At 38.3% G+C, this 17085-nt stretch overlaps 30 non-coding genes across 30 annotated transcripts; all 30 read left to right on the top strand.

Moving 5' to 3' along the window:
• The first annotated feature begins 4 nt into the window (after window positions 1-4).
• On the top strand, window positions 5-78 carry TRNAT-CGU (transfer RNA threonine (anticodon CGU)). Its single transcript has one exon. It is a non-coding gene; the product is annotated as a tRNA-Thr (tRNA).
• A 440-nt stretch (window positions 79-518) lies between these two features.
• Window positions 519-592, top strand: TRNAT-AGU (transfer RNA threonine (anticodon AGU)). Its single transcript has one exon. It is a non-coding gene; the product is annotated as a tRNA-Thr (tRNA).
• Window positions 593-1030: 438 nt separating this feature from the next.
• On the top strand, window positions 1031-1104 carry TRNAT-AGU (transfer RNA threonine (anticodon AGU)). Its single transcript has one exon. It is a non-coding gene; the product is annotated as a tRNA-Thr (tRNA).
• A 437-nt stretch (window positions 1105-1541) lies between these two features.
• Window positions 1542-1615, top strand: TRNAT-AGU (transfer RNA threonine (anticodon AGU)). Its single transcript has one exon. It is a non-coding gene; the product is annotated as a tRNA-Thr (tRNA).
• Window positions 1616-1850: 235 nt separating this feature from the next.
• TRNAT-CGU (transfer RNA threonine (anticodon CGU)) lies at window positions 1851-1924 on the top strand. The gene has a single exon. It is a non-coding gene; the product is annotated as a tRNA-Thr (tRNA).
• A 440-nt stretch (window positions 1925-2364) lies between these two features.
• TRNAT-UGU (transfer RNA threonine (anticodon UGU)) lies at window positions 2365-2438 on the top strand. Its single transcript has one exon. It is a non-coding gene; the product is annotated as a tRNA-Thr (tRNA).
• A 438-nt stretch (window positions 2439-2876) lies between these two features.
• On the top strand, window positions 2877-2950 carry TRNAT-UGU (transfer RNA threonine (anticodon UGU)). Its single transcript has one exon. It is a non-coding gene; the product is annotated as a tRNA-Thr (tRNA).
• Window positions 2951-3902: 952 nt separating this feature from the next.
• Window positions 3903-3976, top strand: TRNAT-UGU (transfer RNA threonine (anticodon UGU)). The gene has a single exon. It is a non-coding gene; the product is annotated as a tRNA-Thr (tRNA).
• Window positions 3977-4414: 438 nt separating this feature from the next.
• TRNAT-AGU (transfer RNA threonine (anticodon AGU)) lies at window positions 4415-4488 on the top strand. The gene has a single exon. It is a non-coding gene; the product is annotated as a tRNA-Thr (tRNA).
• A 437-nt stretch (window positions 4489-4925) lies between these two features.
• On the top strand, window positions 4926-4999 carry TRNAT-AGU (transfer RNA threonine (anticodon AGU)). The gene has a single exon. It is a non-coding gene; the product is annotated as a tRNA-Thr (tRNA).
• Window positions 5000-5234: 235 nt separating this feature from the next.
• Window positions 5235-5308, top strand: TRNAT-CGU (transfer RNA threonine (anticodon CGU)). The gene has a single exon. It is a non-coding gene; the product is annotated as a tRNA-Thr (tRNA).
• A 440-nt stretch (window positions 5309-5748) lies between these two features.
• Window positions 5749-5822, top strand: TRNAT-UGU (transfer RNA threonine (anticodon UGU)). Its single transcript has one exon. It is a non-coding gene; the product is annotated as a tRNA-Thr (tRNA).
• A 437-nt stretch (window positions 5823-6259) lies between these two features.
• TRNAT-AGU (transfer RNA threonine (anticodon AGU)) lies at window positions 6260-6333 on the top strand. The gene has a single exon. It is a non-coding gene; the product is annotated as a tRNA-Thr (tRNA).
• An 845-nt stretch (window positions 6334-7178) lies between these two features.
• Window positions 7179-7252, top strand: TRNAT-UGU (transfer RNA threonine (anticodon UGU)). The gene has a single exon. It is a non-coding gene; the product is annotated as a tRNA-Thr (tRNA).
• A 438-nt stretch (window positions 7253-7690) lies between these two features.
• Window positions 7691-7764, top strand: TRNAT-UGU (transfer RNA threonine (anticodon UGU)). Its single transcript has one exon. It is a non-coding gene; the product is annotated as a tRNA-Thr (tRNA).
• Window positions 7765-8202: 438 nt separating this feature from the next.
• On the top strand, window positions 8203-8276 carry TRNAT-UGU (transfer RNA threonine (anticodon UGU)). The gene has a single exon. It is a non-coding gene; the product is annotated as a tRNA-Thr (tRNA).
• An 881-nt stretch (window positions 8277-9157) lies between these two features.
• TRNAT-UGU (transfer RNA threonine (anticodon UGU)) lies at window positions 9158-9231 on the top strand. The gene has a single exon. It is a non-coding gene; the product is annotated as a tRNA-Thr (tRNA).
• A 438-nt stretch (window positions 9232-9669) lies between these two features.
• Window positions 9670-9743, top strand: TRNAT-UGU (transfer RNA threonine (anticodon UGU)). The gene has a single exon. It is a non-coding gene; the product is annotated as a tRNA-Thr (tRNA).
• Window positions 9744-10695: 952 nt separating this feature from the next.
• TRNAT-UGU (transfer RNA threonine (anticodon UGU)) lies at window positions 10696-10769 on the top strand. The gene has a single exon. It is a non-coding gene; the product is annotated as a tRNA-Thr (tRNA).
• Window positions 10770-11207: 438 nt separating this feature from the next.
• On the top strand, window positions 11208-11281 carry TRNAT-AGU (transfer RNA threonine (anticodon AGU)). The gene has a single exon. It is a non-coding gene; the product is annotated as a tRNA-Thr (tRNA).
• Window positions 11282-11721: 440 nt separating this feature from the next.
• Window positions 11722-11795, top strand: TRNAT-UGU (transfer RNA threonine (anticodon UGU)). The gene has a single exon. It is a non-coding gene; the product is annotated as a tRNA-Thr (tRNA).
• Window positions 11796-12233: 438 nt separating this feature from the next.
• TRNAT-AGU (transfer RNA threonine (anticodon AGU)) lies at window positions 12234-12307 on the top strand. Its single transcript has one exon. It is a non-coding gene; the product is annotated as a tRNA-Thr (tRNA).
• Window positions 12308-13259: 952 nt separating this feature from the next.
• On the top strand, window positions 13260-13333 carry TRNAT-AGU (transfer RNA threonine (anticodon AGU)). The gene has a single exon. It is a non-coding gene; the product is annotated as a tRNA-Thr (tRNA).
• Window positions 13334-13771: 438 nt separating this feature from the next.
• On the top strand, window positions 13772-13845 carry TRNAT-AGU (transfer RNA threonine (anticodon AGU)). Its single transcript has one exon. It is a non-coding gene; the product is annotated as a tRNA-Thr (tRNA).
• A 437-nt stretch (window positions 13846-14282) lies between these two features.
• On the top strand, window positions 14283-14356 carry TRNAT-AGU (transfer RNA threonine (anticodon AGU)). Its single transcript has one exon. It is a non-coding gene; the product is annotated as a tRNA-Thr (tRNA).
• Window positions 14357-14591: 235 nt separating this feature from the next.
• On the top strand, window positions 14592-14665 carry TRNAT-CGU (transfer RNA threonine (anticodon CGU)). The gene has a single exon. It is a non-coding gene; the product is annotated as a tRNA-Thr (tRNA).
• Window positions 14666-15105: 440 nt separating this feature from the next.
• On the top strand, window positions 15106-15179 carry TRNAT-UGU (transfer RNA threonine (anticodon UGU)). The gene has a single exon. It is a non-coding gene; the product is annotated as a tRNA-Thr (tRNA).
• A 438-nt stretch (window positions 15180-15617) lies between these two features.
• Window positions 15618-15691, top strand: TRNAT-AGU (transfer RNA threonine (anticodon AGU)). Its single transcript has one exon. It is a non-coding gene; the product is annotated as a tRNA-Thr (tRNA).
• A 438-nt stretch (window positions 15692-16129) lies between these two features.
• TRNAT-UGU (transfer RNA threonine (anticodon UGU)) lies at window positions 16130-16203 on the top strand. Its single transcript has one exon. It is a non-coding gene; the product is annotated as a tRNA-Thr (tRNA).
• A 438-nt stretch (window positions 16204-16641) lies between these two features.
• TRNAT-AGU (transfer RNA threonine (anticodon AGU)) lies at window positions 16642-16715 on the top strand. The gene has a single exon. It is a non-coding gene; the product is annotated as a tRNA-Thr (tRNA).
• The last annotated feature ends 370 nt before the right edge of the window (window positions 16716-17085 follow it).

Below are 17085 nucleotides of genomic sequence, written 5' to 3'. Positions count from 1 at the left end.
TCAAGGCGCTGTGGCTTAGTTGGTTAAAGCGCCTGTTTCGTAAACAGGAGATCCTGAGTTCAAATCTCAGCAGTGCCTGACTTTTAGAACATCCACTGTTTAATTTGTGCCTAGTCTATGAACTCCGGGTTCAGTCTAATTCTTAAAGAAGTTAAAGGTTTAAACAATCATGACCATCTACATCCCAGTTGGTTTTTACTCATTGTCTATAACCCCGTGCTGGTTAAACACACTAATTCTCTTGTTTATACTGAGCCTAACATCTGAGTTCTTGGTAGGTGTTTGTGGCATTTGTGAATTATCTTATCCTGTGATTCTAAATTCATGACATCCCACTTCTCATGTGAGTTTCTTTTAAATTTAATAGTTTCAGCTAAAAAGACTGCAAAACAGCCCAATTTTCCATTGCTAGTTCAAATCATTACTGCTATAGTAAGATTTGTTCTTCTTTAACAAATTACTCAAATGTTGAAGAGCAGTGTAGACCATGGTTTTGAAAAAACCAAAACAGCCACTAAGGCATTGTGGCTTAGATGGTTAAAGCGCCCGTCTAGTAAACAGGAGATCCTGAGTTCGACTCTCAGCAGTGCCTAAGTTTTAGCGCATCCACTGTTGAATTTGTGCCTAGTCTATGAAGACCGCGTCCAGTCTAATTCTAAAAGAAGTTAAAGGCTTAAAGAATCGTGACCATCTAGATGTTAGTAGGTTTTTACTCATGGTCTATAATCCCGTGCTGGTTAAACCCACTAATTCTCTTGTTTATACTGAGCCTAACAACTGAGTTCTTGGTAGGTGTTTGTGGCATATCTGAATCATCTTATCCTGTGATTCTTAATTCATGACAACCCACTTCGAATGTGAGTTTCTTTTAAATGTAATAGTTTCAGCTAAAAATAATACAAAACAGTCCAATTTTCCATTGCTAGTTCAAATCATTACTGCCATAGTAAGATTTGCTCCTTTCTAACATATCGGTCAAATGTTGAAGAGCAGGATACTCTGTGGTTTTAGAACAAAATGCAGGTGTCAAGGCGCTGTGGCTTAGATGGTTAAAGCGCCTGTCTAGTAAACAGGAGATCCTGAGTTCGACTCTCAGCAGTGCCTAAGTTTTAACGCATCCACTGTTGAATTTGTGCCTAGTCTATGAAGACCGCGTCCAGTCTAATTCTAAAAGAAGTTAAAGGCTTCAAGAATCGTGACCATCTAGATCTCAGTAGATTTTTTCTCATCGTCTATAATCCCGTGCTGGTTAAACACACTAATTCTCTTGTTTATACTGAGCCTAACATCTGAGTTCTTGGTAGGTGTTTGTGGCATATCTGAATTATATTATCCTGTGATTCTTAATTGATGACATCCCACTAAGAATGTGAGTTTCTCTTAAATGTAAAAGATTCAGCTAAAAATACAACAAAACAGCCCAATTTTCCATTGCTAGTTCAAATCATTACTGCTATAGTAAGATTTGCTCCTCTCTAACATATCGTCAAATGTTGAAGAGCAGGGTAGTCCATGGCTTTGCAAACCCTCACAGCCTTTGAGGCGCTGTGGCTTAGTTGGTTAAAGCACCTGTCTAGTAAATAGGAAACCCTGAGTTCGACCCTCAGCAGTGCCTGCATTTTAGAGCATCCACTGTTTAATTTGTGCCTAGTCTATGAAGTCCGGGTACAGTCTAATTCTTAAAGAATTTAAAGGCTTAAACAATCATGACCATCTAGATGTCAGTAATTTTGTTCCCATTGCTAGTTTGAATCATTACAGCTATAGTAAGATTTGCTCCTCTCTAACATGTCGGTCAAATGCTGTAGAGCAGGGTACTCCATGGCTCTGGAAAAACACACCAACATCAAGGCGCTGTGGCTTAGTTGGTTAAAGCGCCTGTTTCGTAAACAGGAGATCCTGAGTTCAAATCTCAGCAGTGCCTGACTTTTAGAACATCCACTGTTTAATTTGTGCCTAGTCTATGAACTCCGGGTTCAGTCTAATTCTTAAAGAAGTTAAAGGTTTAAACAATCATGACCATCTACATCCCAGTTGGTTTTTACTCATTGTCTATAACCCCGTGCTGGTTAAACACACTAATTCTCTTGTTTATACTGAGCCTAACATCTGAGTTTTTGGTAGGTGTTTGTGGCATTTGTGAATTATCTTATCCTGTGATTCTTAATTCATGACATCCCACTTCTCATGTGAGTTTCTTTTCAATTTAATAGTTTCAGCTAAAAAGACTGCAAAACAGCCCAATTTTCCATTGCTAGTTCAAATCATTACTGCTATAGTAAGATTTGTTCTTCTCTAACAAATTACTCAAATGTTGAAGAGCAGTGTAGACCATGGTTTTGGAAAAACCAAAACAGCCACTAAGGCATTGTGGCTTAGATGGTTAAAGCGCCTGTCTTGTAAACAGGAGATCCTGAGTTCGACTCTCAGCAGTGCCTACCTTTTAGAGCACCCACTCTTCAATTTGTGCCTAGACTATGAAGTCTGGGTCCAGTCTAATTCTAAAAGAAGTTAAAGGCTTAAAGAATCAAGACCATCTAGATGTCAGTAGGTTTTTACTCATGGTCTATAATCCCGTGCTGGTTAAACCCACTAATTCTCTTCTTTATACTGAGTCTAACAACTGAGTTCTTGGTAGGTGTATGTGGCATATCTGAATCATCTTATCCTGTGATTCTTAATTCATGACAACCCACTTCGAATGTGAGTTTCTTTTAAATGTAATAGTTTCAGCTAAAAATAATACAAAACAGTCCAATTTTCCATTGCTAGTTCAAATCATTACTGCCATAGTAAGATTTGCTCCTTTCTAACATATCGGTCAAATGTTGAAGAGCAGGATACTCCATGGTTTTAGAAGAAAAAGCAGGTGTCAAGGCGCTGTGGCTTAGGTGGTTAAAGCGCCTGTCTTGTAAACAGGAGATCCTGAGTTCGACTCTCAGCAGTGCCTAAGATTTAGCGCATCCACTGTTGAATTTGTGCCTAGTCTATGAAGACCGCGTCCAGTCTAATTCTAAAAGAAGTTAAAGGCTTCAAGAATCATGACCATCTAGATCTCAATCGATATTTTCTCATCGTCTATAATCCCGTGCTGGTTAAACACACTAATTCTCTTGTTTATACTGAGCCTAACATCTGAGTTCTTGGTAGGTGTTTGTGACATTTGTGAATTATCTTATCCTGTGATTCTTCATTCATGACATCCCACTTCTCATGTGAGTTTCTTTTAAATGTAATAGTTCCAGCTAAAAAGACTGCAAAACAGCCCAATTTTCCATTGCTAGTTCAAATCATTACTGCTATAGTAAGATTTGTTCTTCTCTGACAAATTGGTCAGATGTTGAAGAGCAGGGTAGACCATGGTTTTGAAAACCAGAGCAGCAAACAAGTCGATGTGGCTTAGATGGTTAAAGTGCCTGTCTTGTAAACAGGAGATCCTGAGTTCGACTCCCAGCAGTGTCTAATTTTTAGCGCATCCACTGTTGAATTTGTGCCTAGTCTATGAAGACCGCGTCCAGTCTAATTCTAAAAGAAGTTAAAGGCTTCAAGAATCATGACCATCTAGATCTCAATCGATATTTTCTCATCGTCTATAATCCCGTGCTGGTTAAACACACTAATTCTCTTGTTTATACTGAGCCTAACATCTGAGTTTTTGGTAGGTGTTTGTGGCATTTGTGAATTATCTTATCCTGTGATTCTAAATTCATGACATCCCACTTCTCATGTGAGTTTCTTTTAAATTTAATAGTTTCAGCTAAAAAGACTGCAAAACAGCCCAATTTTCCATTGCTAGTTCAAATCATTACTGCTATAGTAAGATTTGTTCTTCTTTAACAAATTACTCAAATGTTGAAGAGCAGTGTAGACCATGGTTTTGAAAAAACCAAAACAGCCACTAAGGCATTGTGGCTTAGATGGTTAAAGTGCCTGTCTTGTAAACAGGAGATCCTGAGTTCGACTCTCAGCAGTGCCTAGCTTTTAGAGCACCCACTCTTCAATTTGTGCCTAGACTGTGAAGTCTGGGTCCAGTCTAATTCTAAAAGAAGTTAAAGGCTTAAAGAATCAAGACCATCTAGATGTCAGTAGGTTTTTACTCATGGTCTATAATCCCGTGCTGGTTAAACCCACTAATTCTCTTGTTTATACTGAGCCTAACAACTGAGTTCTTGGTAGGTGTTTGTGGCATATCTGAATCATCTTATCCTGTGATTCTTAATTCATGACAACCCACTTCGAATGTGAGTTTCTTTTAAATGTAATAGTTTCAGCTAAAAATAATACAAAACAGTCCAATTTTCCATTGCTAGTTCAAATCATTACTGCCATAGTAAGATTTGCTCCTTTCTAACATATCGGTCAAATGTTGAAGAGCAGGATACTCTGTGGTTTTAGAACAAAATGCAGGTGTCAAGGCGCTATGGCTTAGATGGTTAAAGCGCCTGTCTAGTAAACAGGAGATCCTGAGTTCGACTCTCAGCAGTGCCTAAGTTTTAACGCATCCACTGTTGAATTTGTGCCTAGTCTATGAAGACCGCGTCCAGTCTAATTCTAAAAGAAGTTAAAGGCTTCAAGAATCGTGACCATCTAGATCTCAGTAGATTTTTTCTCATCGTCTATAATCCCGTGCTGGTTAAACACACTAATTCTCTTGTTTATACTGAGCCTAACATCTGAGTTCTTGGTAGGTGTTTGTGGCATATCTGAATTATATTATCCTGTGATTCTTAATTGATGACATCCCACTAAGAATGTGAGTTTCTTTTAAATGTAAAAGTTTCAGCTAAAAATACAACAAAACAGCCCAATTTTCCATTGCTAGTTCAAATCATTACTGCTATAGTAAGATTTGCTCCTCTCTAACATATCGTCAAATGTTGAAGAGCAGGGTAGTCCATGGCTTTGCAAACCCTCATAGCCTTCGAGGCGCTGTGGCTTGGTTGGTTAAAGCACCTGTCTAGTAAATAGGAAACCCTGAGTTCGACCCTCAGCAGTGCCTGCATTTTAGAGCATCCACTGTTTAATTTGTGCCTAGTCTATGAAGTCCGGGTACAGTCTAATTCTTAAAGAATTTAAAGGCTTAAACAATCATGACCATCTAGATGTCAGTAATTTTGTTCCCATTGCTAGTTTGAATCATTACAGCTATAGTAAGATTTGCTCCTCTCTAACATGTCGGTCAAATGCTGTAGAGCAGGGTACTCCATGGCTCTGGAAAAACACACCAACATCAAGGCGCTGTGGCTTAGTTGGTTAAAGCGCCTGTTTCGTAAACAGGAGATCCTGAGTTCAAATCTCAGCAGTGCCTGACTTTTAGAACATCCACTGTTTAATTTGTGCCTAGTCTATGAACTCCGGGTTCAGTCTAATTCTTAAAGAAGTTAAAGGTTTAAACAATCATGACCATCTACATCCCAGTTGGTTTTTACTCATTGTCTATAACCCCGTGCTGGTTAAACACACTAATTCTCTTGTTTATACTGAGCCTAACATCTGAGTTCTTGGTAGGTGTTTGTGGCATTTGTGAATTATCTTATCCTGTGATTCTTAATTCATGACATCCCACTTCTCATGTGAGTTTCTTTTAAATGTAATAGTTTCAGCTAAAAAGACTGCAAAACAGCCCAATTTTCCATAGCTAGTTCAAATCATTACTGCTATAGTAAGATTTGTTCTTCTCTAACAAATTACTCAAATGTTGAAGAGCAGTGTAGACCATGGTTTTGGAAAAACCAAAACAGCCACTAAGGCATTGTGGCTTAGATGGTTAAAGCGCCTGTCTTGTAAACAGGAGATCCTGAGTTCGACTCTCAGCAGTGCCTAACTTTTAGAGCACCCACTCTTCAATTTGTGCCTAGACTATGAAGTCTGGGTCCAGTCTAATTCTAAAAGAAGTTAAAGGCTTAAAGAATCAAGACCATCTAGATGTCAGTAGGTTTTTACTCATGGTCTATAATCCCGTGCTGGTTAAACCCACTAATTCTCTTCTTTATACTGAGTCTAACAACTGAGTTCTTGGTAGGTGTTTGTGGCATATCTGAATCATCTTATCCTGTGATTCTTAATTCATGACAACCCACTTTGAATGTGAGTTTCTTTTAAATGTAATAGTTTCAGCTAAAAATAATACAAAACAGTCCAATTTTCCATTGCTAGTTCAAATCATTACTGCCATAGTAAGATTTGCTCCTTTCTAACATATCGGTCAAATGTTGAAGAGCAGGATACTCCATGGTTTTAGAAGAAAAGCAGGTGTCAAGGCGCTGTGGCTTAGATGGTTAAAGCGCCTGTCTAGTAAACAGGAGATCCTGAGTTCGACTCTCAGCAGTGCCTAAGTTTTAGCGCATCCACTGTTGAATTTGTGCCTAGTCTATGAAGACCGCGTCCAGTCTAATTCTAAAAGAAGTTAAAGGCTTCAAGAATCATGACCATCTAGATCTCAATCGATATTTTCTCATCGTCTATAATCCCGTGCTGGTTAAACACACTAATTCTCTTGTTTATACTGAGCCTAACATCTGAGTTCTTGGTAGGTGTTTGTGACATTTGTGAATTATCTTATCCTGTGATTCTTAATTCATGACATCCCACTTCTCATGTGAGTTTCTTTTAAATGTAATAGTTCCAGCTAAAAAGACTGCAAAACAGCCCAATTTTCCATTGCTAGTTCAAATCATTACTGCTATAGTAAGATTTGTTCTTCTCTGACAAATTGGTCAGATGTTGAAGAGCAGGGTAGACCATGGTTTTGAAAACCAGAGCAGCAAACAAGTCGATGTGGCTTAGATGGTTAAAGCGCCTGTCTTGTAAACAGGAGATCCTTAAAGAATCAAGACCATCTAGATGTCAGTAGGTTTTTACTCATGGTCTATAATCCCGTGCTGGTTAAACCCACTAATTCTCTACTTTATACTGAGTCTAACAACTGAGTTCTTGGTAGGTGTTTGTGGCATATCTGAATCATCTTATCCTGTGATTCTTAATTCATGACAACCCACTTCGAATGTGAGTTTCTTTTAAATGTAATAGTTTCAGCTAAAAATAATACAAAACAGTCCAATTTTCCATTGCTAGTTCAAATCATTACTGCCATAGTAAGATTTGCTCCTTTCTAACATATCGGTCAAATGTTGAAGAGCAGGATACTCCATGGTTTTAGAAGAAAAACCAGGTGTCAAGGCGCTGTGGCTTAGATGGTTAAAGCGCCTGTCTTGTAAACAGGAGATCCTGAGTTCGACTCTCAGCAGTGCCTAAGTTTTAGCGCATCCACTGTTGAATTTGTGCCTAGTCTATGAAGACCGCGTCCAGTCTAATTCTAAAAGAAGTTAAAGGCTTCAAGAATCATGACCATCTAGATCTCAATCGATATTTTCTCATCGTCTATAATCCCGTGCTGGTTAAACACACTAATTCTCTTGTTTATACTGAGCCTAACATCTAAGTTTTTGGTAGGTGTTTGTGGCATTTGTGAATTATCTTATCCTGTGATTCTTAATTCATGACATCCCACTTCTCATGTGAGTTTCTTTTCAATTTAATAGTTTCAGCTAAAAAGACTGCAAAACAGCCCAATTTTCCATTGCTAGTTCAAATCATTACTGCTATAGTAAGATTTGTTCTTCTCTAACAAATTACTCAAATGTTGAAGAGCAGTGTAGACCATGGTTTTGAAAACCAAAACAGCCACCAAGGCATTGTGGCTTAGATTGTTAAAGCGCCTGTCTTGTAAACAGGAGATCCTGAGTTCAACTCTCAGCAATGCCTAGCTTTTAGAGCACCCACTCTTCAATTTGTGCCTAGACTATGAAGTCTGGGTCCAGTCTAATTCTAAAAGAAGTAAAAGGCTTAAAGAATCAAGACCATCTAGATGTCAGTAGGTTTTTACTCATGGTCTATAATCCCGTGCTGGTTAAACACACTAATTCTCTTGTTTATACTGAGCCTAACAACTGAGTTCCTGGTAGGTGTTTGTGGCATATCTGAATCATCTTATCCTGTGATTCTTAATTCATGACAACCCACTTCGAATGTGAGTTTCTTTTAAATGTAATAGTTTCAGCTAAAAATAATACAAAACAGGCCAATTTTCCATTGCTAGTTCAAATCATTACTGCCATAGTAAGATTTGTTCTTCTCTAACAAATTACTCAAATGTTGAAGAGCAGTGTAGACCATGGTTTTGAAAACCAAAACAGCCACCAAGGCATTGTGGCTTAGGTGGTTAAAGCGCCTGTCTTGTAAACAGGAGATCCTGAGTTCAACTCTCAGCAGTGCCTAGCTTTTAGAGCACCTACTCTTCAATTTGTGCCTAGACTATGAAGTCTGGGTCCAGTCTAATTCTAAAAGAAGTTAAAGGCTTAAAGAATCAAGACCATCTAGATGTCAGAAGGTTTCTACTCATGGTCTATAATCCCGTGCTGGTTAAACACACTAATTCTCTTGTTTATACTGAGCCTAACAACTGAGTTCTTGGTAGGTGTTTTAAATGTAATAGTTTCAGCTAAAAATAATACAAAACAGCCCAATTTTCCATTGCTAGTACAAATCATTACTGCCATAGTAAGATTTGCTCCTTTCTAACATATCGGTCAAATGTTGAAGAGCAGGATACTCCATGGTTCTAGAACAACAAGCAGGTGTCAAGGCGATGTGGCTTATATGGTTAAAGTCCCTGTTTAGTAAACAGAAGATCCTGAGTTCGATTCTCAGCAGTGCCTAAGTTTTAGCGCATCCACTGTTGAATTTGTGCCTAGTCTATGAAGACCGCGTCCAGTCTAATTCTAAAAGAAGTTAAAGGCTTCAAGAATCATGACCATCTAGATCTCAATCGATATTTTCTCATCGTCTATAATCCCGTGCTGGTTAAACACACTAATTCTCTTGTTTATACTGAGCCTAACATCTGAGTTTTTGGTAGGTGTTTGTGGCATTTGTGAATTATCTTATCCTGTGATTCTTAATTCATGACATCCCACTTCTCATGTGAGTTTCTTTTCAATTTAATAGTTTCAGCTAAAAAGACTGCAAAACAGCCCAATTTTCCATTGCTAGTTCAAATCATTACTGCTATAGTAAGATTTGTTCTTCTCTAACAAATTACTCAAATGTTGAAGAGCAGTGTAGACCATGGTTTTGGAAAAACCAAACCAGCCGCTAAGGCATTGTGGCTTAGATGGTTAAAGCGCCTGTCTTGTAAACAGGAGATCCTGAGTTCGACTCTCAGCAGTGCCTACCTTTTAGAGCACCCACTCTACAATTTGTGCCTAGACTATGAAGTCTGGGTCCAGTCTAATTCTAAAAGAAGTTAAAGGCTTAAAGAATCAAGACCATCTAGATGTCAGTAGGTTTTTACTCATGGTCTATAATCCCGTGCTGGTTAAACCCACTAATTCTCTTCTTTATACTGAGTCTAACAACTGAGTTCTTGGTAGGTGTTTGTGGCATATCTGAATCATCTTATCCTGTGATTCTTAATTCATGACAACCCACTTCGAATGTGAGTTTCTTTTAAATGTAATAGTTTCAGCTAAAAATAATACAAAACAGTCCAATTTTCCATTGCTAGTTCAAATCATTACTGCCATAGTAAGATTTGCTCCTTTCTAACATATCGGTCAAATGTTGAAGAGCAGGATACTCCATGGTTTTAGAAGAAAAAGCAGGTGTCAAGGCGCTGTGGCTTAGATGGTTAAAGCGCCTGTCTTGTAAACAGGAGATCCTGAGTTCGACTCTCAGCAGTGCCTAAGTTTTAGCGCATCCACTGTTGAATTTGTGCCTAGTCTATGAAGACCGCGTCCAGTCTAATTCTAAAAGAAGTTAAAGGCTTCAAGAATCATGACCATCAAGATCTCAATCGATATTTTCTCATCGTCTATAATCCCGTGCTGGTTAAACACACTAATTCTCTTGTTTATACTGAGCCTAACATCTGAGTTCTTGGTAGGTGTTTGTGACATTTGTGAATTATCTTATCCTGTGATTCTTAATTCATGACATCCCACTTCTCATGTGAGTTTCTTTTAAATGTAATAGTTCCAGCTAAAAAGACTGCAAAACAGCCCAATTTTCCATTGCTAGTTCAAATCATTACTGCTATAGTAAGATTTGTTCTTCTCTGACAAATTGGTCAGATGTTGAAGAGCAGGGTAGACCATGGTTTTGAAAACCAGAACAGCAAACAAGTCGATGTGGCTTAGATGGTTAAAGCGCCTGTCTTGTAAACAGGAGATCCTGAGTTCGACTCCCAGCAGTGCCTAATTTTTAGCGCATCCACTGTTGAATTTGTGCCTAGTCTATGAAGACCGCGTCCAGTCTAATTCTAAAAGAAGTTAAAGGCTTCAAGAATCATGACCATCTAGATCTCAATCGATATTTTCTCATCGTCTATAATCCCGTGCTGGTTAAACACACTAATTCTCTTGTTTATACTGAGCCTAACATCTGAGTTTTTGGTAGGTGTTTGTGGCATTTGTGAATTATCTTATCCTGTGATTCTAAATTCATGACATCCCACTTCTCATGTGAGTTTCTTTTAAATTTAATAGTTTCAGCTAAAAAGACTGCAAAACAGCCCAATTTTCCATTGCTAGTTCAAATCATTACTGCTATAGTAAGATTTGTTCTTCTTTAACAAATTACTCAAATGTTGAAGAGCAGTGTAGACCATGGTTTTGAAAAAACCAAAACAGCCACTAAGGCATTGTGGCTTAGATGGTTAAAGCGCCTGTCTTGTAAACAGGAGATCCTGAGTTCGACTCTCAGCAGTGCCTAGCCTTTAGAGCACCTACTCTTCAATTTGTGCCTAGACTGTGAAGTCTGGGTCCAGTCTAGTTCTAAAAGAAGTTAAAGGCTTAAAGAATCAAGACCATCTAGATGTCAGTAGGTTTTTACTCATGGTCTATAATCCCGTGCTGGTTAAACCCACTAATTCTCTTGTTTATACTGAGCCTAACAACTGAGTTCTTGGTAGGTGTTTGTGGCATATCTGAATCATCTTATCCTGTGATTCTTAATTCATGACAACCCACTTCGAATGTGAGTTTCTTTTAAATGTAATAGTTTCAGCTAAAAATAATACAAAACAGTCCAATTTTCCATTGCTAGTTCAAATCATTACTGCCATAGTAAGATTTGCTCCTTTCTAACATATCGGTCAAATGTTGAAGAGCAGGATACTCCATGGTTTTAGAAGAAAAAGCAGGTGTCAAGGCGCTGTGGCTTAGATGGTTAAAGCGCCTGTCTAGTAAACAGGAGATCCTGAGTTCGACTCTCAGCAGTGCCTAAGTTTTAGCGCATCCACTGTTGAATTTGTGCCTAGTCTATGAAGACCGCGTCCAGTCTAATTCTAAAAGAAGTTAAAGGCTTCAAGAATCATGACCATCTAGATCTCAATCGATATTTTCTCATCGTCTATAATCCCGTGCTGGTTAAACACACTAATTCTCTTGTTTATACTGAGCCTAACATCTAAGTTTTTGGTAGGTGTTTGTGGCATTTGTGAATTATCTTATCCTGTGATTCTTAATTCATGACATCCCACTTCTCACGTGAGTTTCTTTTCAATTTAATAGTTTCAGCTAAAAAGACTGCAAAACAGCCCAATTTTCCATTGCTAGTTCAAATCATTACTGCTATAGTAAGATTTGTTCTTCTCTAACAAATTACTCACATGTTGAAGAGCAGTGTAGACCATGGTTTTGGAAAAACCAAGACAGCCACTAAGGCATTGTGGCTTAGATGGTTAAAGTGCCTGTCTTGTAAACAGGAGATCCTGAGTTCGACTCTCAGCAGTGCCTAACTTTTAGAGCACCCACTCTTCAATTTGTGCCTAGACTATGAAGTCTGGGTCCAGTCTAATTCTAAAAGAAGTTAAAGGCTTAAAGAATCAAGACCATCTAGATGTCAGTAGGTTTTTACTCATGGTCTATAATCCCGTGCTGGTTAAACCCACTAATTCTCTTCTTTATACTGAGTCTAACAACTGAGTTCTTGGTAGGTGTTTGTGGCATATCTGAATCATCTTATCCTGTGATTCTTAATTCATGACAACCCACTTCGAATGTGAGTTTCTTTTAAATGTAATAGTTTCAGCTAAAAATAATACAAAACAGTCCAATTTTCCATTGCTAGTTCAAATCATTACTGCCATAGTAAGATTTGCTCCTTTCTAACATATCGGTCAAATGTTGAAGAGCAGGATACTCCATGGTTTTAGAAGAAAAAGCAGGTGTCAAGGCGCTGTGGCTTAGATGGTTAAAGCGCCTGTCTAGTAAACAGGAGATCCTGAGTTCGACTCTCAGCAGTGCCTAAGTTTTAGCGCATCCACTGTTGAATTTGTGCCTAGTCTATGAAGACCGCGTCCAGTCTAATTCTAAAAGAAGTTAAAGGCTTCAAGAATCATGACCATCTAGATCTCAATCGATATTTTCTCATCGTCTATAATCCCGTGCTGGTTAAACACACTAATTCTCTTGTTTATACTGAGTCTAACATCTGAGTTCTTGGTAGGTGTTTGTGACATTTGTGAATTATCTTATCCTGTGATTCTTAATTCATGACATCCCACTTCTCATGTGAGTTTCTTTTAAATGTAATAGTTCCAGCTAAAAAGACTGCAAAACAGCCCAATTTTCCATTGCTAGTTCAAATCATTACTGCTATAGTAAGATTTGTTCTTCTCTGACAAATTGGTCAGATGTTGAAGAGCAGGGTAGACCATGGTTTTGAAAACCAGAGCAGCAAACAAGTCGATGTGGCTTAGATGGTTAAAGCGCCTGTCTTGTAAACAGGAGATCCTGAGTTCGACTCCCAGCAGTGCCTAATTTTTAGCGCATCCACTGTTGAATTTGTGCCTAGTCTATGAAGACCGCGTCCAGTCTAATTCTAAAAGAAGTTAAAGGCTTCAAGAATCATGACCATCTAGATCTCAATCGATATTTTCTCATCGTCTATAATCCCGTGCTGGTTAAACACACTAATTCTCTTGTTTATACTGAGCCTAACATCTGAGTTTTTGGTAGGTGTTTGTGGCATTTGTGAATTATCTTATCCTGTGATTCTAAATTCATGACATCCCACTTCTCATGTGAGTTTCTTTTAAATTTAATAGTTTCAGCTAAAAAGACTGCAAAACAGCCCAATTTTCCATTGCTAGTTCAAATCATTACTGCTATAGTAAGATTTGTTCTTCTTTAACAAATTACTCAAATGTTGAAGAGCAGTGTAGACCATGGTTTTGAAAAAACCAAAACAGCCACTAAGGCATTGTGGCTTAGATGGTTAAAGCGCCTGTCTAGTAAACAGGAGATCCTGAGTTCGACTCTCAGCAGTGCCTAAGTTTTAGCGCATCCACTGTTGAATTTGTGCCTAGTCTATGAAGACCGCGTCCAGTCTAATTCTAAAAGAAGTTAAAGGCTTAAAGAATCAAGACCATCTAGATGTTAGTAGGTTTTTACTCATGGTCTATAATCCCGTGCTGGTTAAACCCACTAATTCTCTTGTTTATACTGAGCCTAACAACTGAGTTCTTGGTAGGTGTTTGTGGCATATCTGAATCATCTTATCCTGTGATTCTTAATTCATGACAACCCACTTCGAATGTGAGTTTCTTTTAAATGTAATAGTTTCAGCTAAAAATAATACAAAACAGTCCAATTTTCCATTGCTAGTTCAAATCATTACTGCCATAGTAAGATTTGCTCCTTTCTAACATATCGGTCAAATGTTGAAGAGCAGGATACTCTGTGGTTTTAGAACAAAATGCAGGTGTCAAGGCGCTGTGGCTTAGATGGTTAAAGCGCCTGTCTAGTAAACAGGAGATCCTGAGTTCGACTCTCAGCAGTGCCTAAGTTTTAACGCATCCACTGTTGAATTTGTGCCTAGTCTATGAAGACCGCGTCCAGTCTAATTCTAAAAGAAGTTAAAGGCTTCAAGAATCGTGACCATCTAGATCTCAGTAGATTTTTTCTCATCGTCTATAATCCCGTGCTGGTTAAACACACTAATTCTCTTGTTTATACTGAGCCTAACATCTGAGTTCTTGGTAGGTGTTTGTGGCATATCTGAATTATATTATCCTGTCATTCTTAATTGATGACATCCCACTAAGAATGTGAGTTTCTCTTAAATGTAAAAGATTCAGCTAAAAATACAACAAAACAGCCCAATTTTCCATTGCTAGTTCAAATCATTACTGCTATAGTAAGATTTGCTCCTCTCTAACATATCGTCAAATGTTGAAGAGCAGGGTAGTCCATGGCTTTGCAAACCCTCACAGCCTTTGAGGCGCTGTGGCTTAGTTGGTTAAAGCACCTGTCTAGTAAATAGGAAACCCTGAGTTCGACCCTCAGCAGTGCCTGCATTTTAGAGCATCCACTGTTTAATTTGTGCCTAGTCTATGAAGTCCGGGTACAGTCTAATTCTTAAAGAATTTAAAGGCTTAAACAATCATGACCATCTAGATGTCAGTAATTTTGTTCCCATTGCTAGTTTGAATCATTACAGCTATAGTAAGATTTGCTCCTCTCTAACATGTCGGTCAAATGCTGTAGAGCAGGGTACTCCATGACTCTGGAAAAACACACCAACATCAAGGCGCTGTGGCTTAGTTGGTTAAAGCGCCTGTTTCGTAAACAGGAGATCCTGAGTTCAAATCTCAGTAGTTCCTGACTTTTAGAACATCCACTGTTTAATTTGTGCCTAGTCTATGAACTCCGGGTTCAGTCTAATTCTTAAAGAAGTTAAAGGTTTAAACAATCATGACCATCTACATCCCAGTTGGTTTTTACTCATTGTCTATAACCCCGTGCTGGTTAAACACACTAATTCTCTTGTTTATACTGAGCCTAACATCTGAGTTTTTGGTAGGTGTTTGTGGCATTTGTGAATTATCTTATCCTGTGATTCTAAATTCATGACATCCCACTTCTCATGTGAGTTTCTTTTAAATTTAATAGTTTCAGCTAAAAAGACTGCAAAACAGCCCAATTTTCCATTGCTAGTTCAAATCATTACTGCTATAGTAAGATTTGTTCTTCTTTAACAAATTACTCAAATGTTGAAGAGCAGTGTAGACCATGGTTTTGAAAAAACCAAAACAGCCACTAAGGCATTGTGGCTTAGATGGTTAAAGCGCCTGTCTTGTAAACAGGAGATCCTGAGTTCGACTCTCAGCAGTGCCTAGCTTTTAGAGCACCCACTCTTCAATTTGTGCCTAGACTGTGAAGTCTGGGTCCAGTCTAATTCTAAAAGAAGTTAAAGGCTTAAAGAATCAAGACCATCTAGATGTCAGTAGGTTTTTACTCATGGTCTATAATCCCGTGCTGGTTAAACCCACTAATTCTCTTGTTTATACTGAGCCTAACAACTGAGTTCTTGGTAGGTGTTTGTGGCATATCTGAATCATCTTATCCTGTGATTCTTAATTCATGACAACCCACTTCGAATGTGAGTTTCTTTTAAATGTAATAGTTTCAGCTAAAAATAATACAAAACAGTCCAATTTTCCATTGCTAGTTCAAATCATTACTGCCATAGTAAGATTTGCTCCTTTCTAACATATCGGTCAAATGTTGAAGAGCAGGATACTCCATGGTTTTAGAAGAGAAAGCAGGTGTCAAGGCGCTGTGGCTTAGATGGTTAAAGCGCCTGTCTAGTAAACAGGAGATCCTGAGTTCGACTCTCAGCAGTCCCTAAGTTATAGCACATCCACTATTGAATTTGTGCCTAGTCTATGAAGACCGCGTCCAGTCTAGTTCTAAAAGAAGTTAAAGGCTTCAAGAATCATGACCATCTAGATCTCAATCGATATTTTCTCATCGTCTATAATCCCGTGCTGGTTAAACACACTAATTCTCTTGTTTATACTGAGCCTAACATCTAAGTTTTTGGTAGGTGTTTGTGGCATTTGTGAATTATCTTATCCTGTGATTCTTAATTCATGACATCCCACTTCTCATGTGAGTTTCTTTTCAATTTAATAGTTTCAGCTAAAAAGACTGCAAAACAGCCCAATTTTCCATAGCTAGTTCAAATCATTACTGCTATAGTAAGATTTGTTCTTCTCTAACAAATTACTCAAATGTTGAAGAGCAGTGTAGACCATGGTTTTGAAAACCAAAACAGCCACCAAGGCATTGTGGCTTAGATGGTTAAAGCGCCTGTCTTGTAAACAGGAGATCCTGAGTTCAACTCTCAGCAATGCCTAGCTTTTAGAGCACCCACTCTTCAATTTGTGCCTAGACTATGAAGTCTGGGTCCAGTCTAATTCTAAAAGAAGTAAAAGGCTTAAAGAATCAAGACCATCTAGATGTCAGTAGGTTTTTACTCATGGTCTATAATCCCGTGCTGGTTAAACACACTAATTCTCTTGTTTATACTGAGCCTAACAACTGAGTTCCTGGTAGGTGTTTGTGGCATATCTGAATCATCTTATCCTGTGATTCTTAATTCATGACAACCCACGTCGAATGTGAGTTTCTTTTAAATGTAATAGTTTCAGCTAAAAATAATACAAAACAGCCCAATTTTCCATTGCTAGTTCAAATCGTTACTGCCATAGTAAGATTTGCTCCTATCTAACATATCGGTCAAATGTTGAAGAGCAGGATACTCTGTGGTTTTAGAACAAACTGCAGGTGTCAAGGCGCTGTGGCTTAGATGGTTAAAGCGCCTGTCTAGTAAACAGGAGATCCTGAGTTCGACTTTCAGCAGTGCCTAGGTTTTAGCGCATCCACGGTTGAATTTGTGCCTAGTCTATGAAGACCGCGTCCAGTCTAATTCTAAAAGAAGTTAAAGGCTTCAAAAATCGTGACCATCTAGATCTCAGTAGATTTTTTCTCATCGTCTATAATCCCGTGCTGGTTAAACACACTAATTCTCTTGTTTATACTGAGCCTAACAACTGAGTTCCTGGTAGGTGTTTGTGGCATATCTGACTCATCTTATCCTGTGATTCTTAATTCATGACAACCCACTTCGAATGTGAGTTTCTTTTAAATGTAATAGTTTCAGCTAAAAATAATACAAAACAGCCCAATTTTCCATTGCTAGTTCAAATCATTACTGCCATAGTAAGATTTGCTCCTT

This window comes from Spea bombifrons, chromosome 2 (assembly GCF_027358695.1).
Source record: "Spea bombifrons isolate aSpeBom1 chromosome 2, aSpeBom1.2.pri, whole genome shotgun sequence".
Classification (NCBI taxonomy): domain Eukaryota; kingdom Metazoa; phylum Chordata; class Amphibia; order Anura; family Pelobatidae; genus Spea; species Spea bombifrons.
Note: the sequence above shows the minus strand (reverse complement) of the source record. Positions and strands in the feature narration are given on the sequence as shown.